Below are 5,561 nucleotides of genomic sequence, written 5' to 3' on the forward strand. Positions count from 1 at the left end.
TGCATGTGAAATTTGAAACAAGCATATATACATGTATATTATAATATAAATTTATGCTCCCAGAATTTCATATATGACAGAGAAAATTGCATATGTCATGAAAGTACACACCAAGACCCTCAGCAGACAAGTGGAAAATTTCCTATTTCACATGTATGAAGATATGGCCCTAGGTTCTCATATTGACAGAGGGAATATCTATATTTAATACATATGAAATGTAACATCCAGACTCTCATATCAGAATTAATAAAATTTTGTCTTTCATATATATTAAGGTATTCATACAGATTATTATATATGATATAGAGAAAATTCAGCATTTTCTGTAATGTTCATCTGCACACAAATACTTATATTTCATTTAGAGAAAATCACATATTTCATATGTGTTTAAATCCAGGTATAGATTGACATATATGAAATGAAGAAAACAACACATTTATATATAGGAGTATCTTTGTATTCCTATAGAAATTAGGAGATGTTATAGAAATATATAGAGAAAATTGCATTTTATATATATGTCAATCTGAAACAGTTTTCACATGTGACATAGAAAAAATTGTGTGACAAAGATAAATTCCCTATTTCATATTTTCATATGAAATATATATATATGTATATATATATATATATATATATATACAGATTTACTTACCTGAATTTGAGAAAAAATTATATTATATACCTGAAAAATCTTTGCCCAGATTGGTATGTGATACAGAAAATAGTCCATATACACTATATATTGGTAAATCTGCACCCAGAGTCTCACATAAGACATTATAAAGTATTGCAGATTTCATATATATGAAAATCTGCACCCGGATTTTCACATGACACACTGAGAAAATTCCGTATTTCATATATATAAAGATCTACCTGCAACTCTTCATCTATGACATAGAATAAATTGTATATTGCATTTATATCAGGATCTGTGTCCAAATGTCCATACCTGGTAGGAGAAAATACTGTATCTCATATATACTAGCATCAGCACTGAGATATCTATATACAAGCTAAGAAAATTCCCGCCTTTATGTATATGAAAATGTTAGCCCAGGTTTTTATGTGTAACATACAGAAATGTTCGTAGTTCACATATATGAAAATCTTCATCAAGATTTACTTGTTGTTGTTCAGTCAGTAAATCACATTTGACTCTTAGTGTCCCTGTGGTCTTCAGCTCCCCAGGCTTCCCAGTCCTTCACTGTCTCCCACAGTTTGCTCAAACTTATGTTAATTGACTCAGTGATACCATCCAACCATCCAGCATATTCATCTGTCCTTCCAGTGAATATTCAGGGTCAATTTCCTTTAGAATAGACTGGCTCAATCTCTTAGCAGTCTAAGGGACTCCTGAGTCTTCCCCAGCACCACGTCTGAAAGCACCAGTTCTTCATTTCTCAGCCTTCTTTATGGTCCAGCTTTTACATCTGTACAAAATCCCTATTTCAGTTATCAGGAAAATACCATAGTTAATATATTTAATGACCTGCAGCAAGATTCTCATATGTGACATAGGGAAAATTAATTTTTCATATATATTAACTATATGCAACCAGATATCAATAATGACACACTTGAAGTTCTAGATCATATACATATATATGTATGATAATCTGTGTCTAGTTTTTCATATATGACATAGAGAAAAGTCCATATTTTACATATATGAAGACCTGTAGTCAGATTATTATATATGACTTAAAGAAAGAAAATTGTGTATTTTCTTTTATTTTCTCTGGATATATGATAATCTCCATCCAGATTCTCATATATAGTGTAATAAGAGTGACGTCTTTCAGATATTTCCAAATCTGCATTCAAATTTGCATATGTGACATACAGAAAATTACACACACACACACACACGCCAAGATTCACCTGAATGATGAGAAAAGTTCATGTTTTGTACATCTGAAAAATCTTTGTTCAAGTTTGTTTGTGACATAGAAAAATTGTTATAGTATATATTGGGAATCTGCACTCACAGTCTCATATCCAACCCAGAGAAAATTGCCTGTTTCTAATGTATGAAAATAGATTTTCATATGTAAGATAGAGAAATTTCTATATTTCATCTGTAAAATAGTCTGCACCCTGATTCTTGTATACAGGAGGGAATAAACGGTGTGAATTGTGTATTTAAAAATCTGTCCCCAGATTTTCGGATGTGACATAGAGGAGATTGCATATTACACGAAGAAAACTCTCTATACCATAAATCTTAAAATATGGATGCAGATTCTCATATGTGATATAAAGAATATTCCATGTTTCATATATATGAAACAGTGCACCCAGATTCTTATATACAGAAAACTCTATGTTTATTCACCATGAAAAGCTGCACACTGATTCTCCTATGGGATATAGATACATTTCCATAATTAATATATATGAAAATCTGCATTCTGCCCTTAATATACAGAACAGAGAAAATCTATATGTGAAATGTGTAAAAACCCATACCCTCATATATCATAAGTAGAAAATTCCGTATTTCCTAGACACAAAAATCTTCACCTAAATTTCTCTGGATGATAGAGAAAATCTCATTTCAGATAAATATATTATAAAATTTGAACCCAGGCTTTCATATATAACATCAATAAAATTCATATTTAACACTGAAAAAATATGCACCCAGATTCTCTTACAGTACATGTAGAAAATTCCATGTTTCATATGAATGAATATCTGTACACATATTTCATATATGTGCACTACTGAATTTCCCCAATGTCATGTATGAGAATTTGGGTGCATATTTTTACATGTATGAAAATATGCATCCAGATTTTCACATATTATAGAGGCATTTCTATATTTTGTGTATATTACAATATATTCTATAATATATAATATTAATATTAGTAATATGTAATATTTTCTCTTACTTTCATATATGACAGACAAGTTTCCGTTTTTCATATATACATAGGAATATCCAGAGTCTAGATATTCCTGTGTGACAGAGATACTTTAATAGTTCACTTATGTGAAAGTCTTACCCAGGCTTATGTATTTGACAGAGAAAATTCCATATTTCATATATTTGAATATAAATCTGCATTCAGATTACCGTGTGTGACATTGAGAAAATACCATACTTAATATATTAAAACATCTGCACACAGATTTTCTTATGTGTCAGAAGGAAAATTCCATGTATCATATGTGTGAAAATTTGCACCCAAATTCTGATACATGTCTCAAGGAAAATTCAATATTTTATATATATGATTACCTGCACACAGAATCTCATATATGACAGAGATAAAATATCACATTTTACATACATGAACACCTGTGCCCAGATTCCCATGTATGATGTAAGTATGTCCATATTGTATATATTTAAAAGTCTGAGTCGTGTTTCTCATGTGTGACAGAGGAAATTCTAGTATATGAAAACTTATACCCAGATTCACATATACTAAATAGAGAAAATTCTTTACATTATAGGTATTATAATCTTCACCCAGATTCTGTGCTGAGTTTTTCACAAGTGACACAAAGAAATTCTATATATGCTCTATTTGAGAGTCTGCACCCAGATTTGCATATGTAAGCAAGATTCTATTATGTGACACATAGGAAATTCCACATTTCATATATATAATCAGCACTTAGACTTTCATATTTGGCATATATAAAATTCCATATTTCTTAACGTTCAGTTCAGTTCAGTTGCCGCGTCCTGTCGGCCTCTTTGCGACCCCATGAACCGCAGCACGCCAGGCCTCTCTGTCCATCACCAACTCCCGGAGTCTGCCCAAACCCACTTCTATTGTGTTGGTGATGCCATCCAACCATCTCATCCCCTGTCATCCATTTCTCCTCCTACCCTCAATCTTTCCCAGCATCAGGGTCTTTTCAAATGAGTCAGCTCTCCTCATCAGGTGGCCAAAGTATTGGAGTTTCGGCCTCAACAATCAGTCCCCTCCAGTGAACACTCAGGACTGACTTCCTTTAGGATGGACTGGCTGGATCTCCTTGCAGTCCAAGGGACTCTCAAGGGTCTTCTCCAACACCACAGTTCAAAACCATCAATTCTTGGGCTATCAATTCTCAGCTATATGTATATCTGCATGCAAATTTCATATATGGCATAGAGAATATCTCATATAACCTACACAGAAAAATTCAGGTCAAATTCTCCTATGGGACATAGATAATATTCCTTCTGTTTTGTATGTGAAATATGCACCCTGACTTTCATATTCCATCTCTTTTATATATATATATATATATAATAATCTTCATCCAGATCCCATATGTGGCATAGACTGTTTCATATTTCATATAAATATGTATGCAGAAATACTCATATTTGAAATGCAGGCAAGTATATATTTCATGCAAATGAAAATCTGCCTTCATATTACCATATATAACTTAGAGGAGCTTTCCTATGTCATATATGAAAAGATACACTAGGTGCCTCTCATAGAACATAGGGGAAATTCCCCATTTCGTATATATGAAAATATGCCCCTAGTTTCTCATGTTGACAGGAGGAAAATCTATAATATATATTAAAATTTACATCCAGATTCTCAGTTGTTAAAGTGGTAAAATTCCATATTTCATATACCTTAATGTCTGCATGTAGATTATTACATATGACACAGAAGAAATTCCATATTTTTATATAGGATAATTTGCACACTGATACTCATACTTGATTTAGGGAGAATTTGATATTTCATATATGTGAAAATCAGTGCCCAGATTTTCACATGCTACCTAGAGAAAAGAGAATATTTCAAATATTTGAAAAACTGTGTCTTGTTCTTGTATGTGAGACATGAAAATTCCAAATGTTAAGTGTAAAATTTGTGCATACAGATTGTCAAACGTAAGGCTGTGAAAATTGCATATTTTCACTTAAATAAAAATCTACATGTGTATTTGCATATGTAACAGAGAAGACCTCATATATTATAAATTAAAATCTATACTAAAGTTGTCATAAATGTCATAGAGAAAAATCCATACTTTATTATGTGATTATCAGTGACCCATAGTATGTTTGTGACATAGAGAAAATTCCATATGACGTGTATATAAAAATCTGTGTTCAGATTTCCATTTGTGACATGGAGGAAATTCTCTTATTTCGTAAGCATTAACATGTGGACTGATTCTATATATACCATCAGGAAAACCGATGACCAACCTAGACAGCATATTAAAAAGCAGAGACACACCTTTGCCAACAAAGGTCTGGATAGTCAAGGCGAACGGTTTTTCCGGTAGTCGTGTATGGATGTGAGAGTTGACACCTGTCGACTCTAAAGTAAGCTGTAAAGAAAGCTGAGCACTGAAGAATTGACGCTTTTGAACTGTGGTGTTGGAGAAGACTCTTGTGAGCCCCTTGGACTGAAGGGATTGACGGCAGGAGGAGAAGGAGGACGACAGAGGATGAGATGGTTGGATGGCATCGCCGGCTCAATGGACATGAGTTTGGGTCAACTCCGGGAGTTGGTGACGGACGGGGAGGCCTGGTGTGCTGCAGGCCATGGGGTTGCAAAGAGTCGGACATG

The sequence above is a fragment of the Cervus canadensis genome, chromosome Y, assembly GCF_019320065.1.
Source record: "Cervus canadensis isolate Bull #8, Minnesota chromosome Y, ASM1932006v1, whole genome shotgun sequence".
In the NCBI taxonomy this organism is placed as follows: Eukaryota; Metazoa; Chordata; class Mammalia; order Artiodactyla; family Cervidae; genus Cervus; species Cervus canadensis.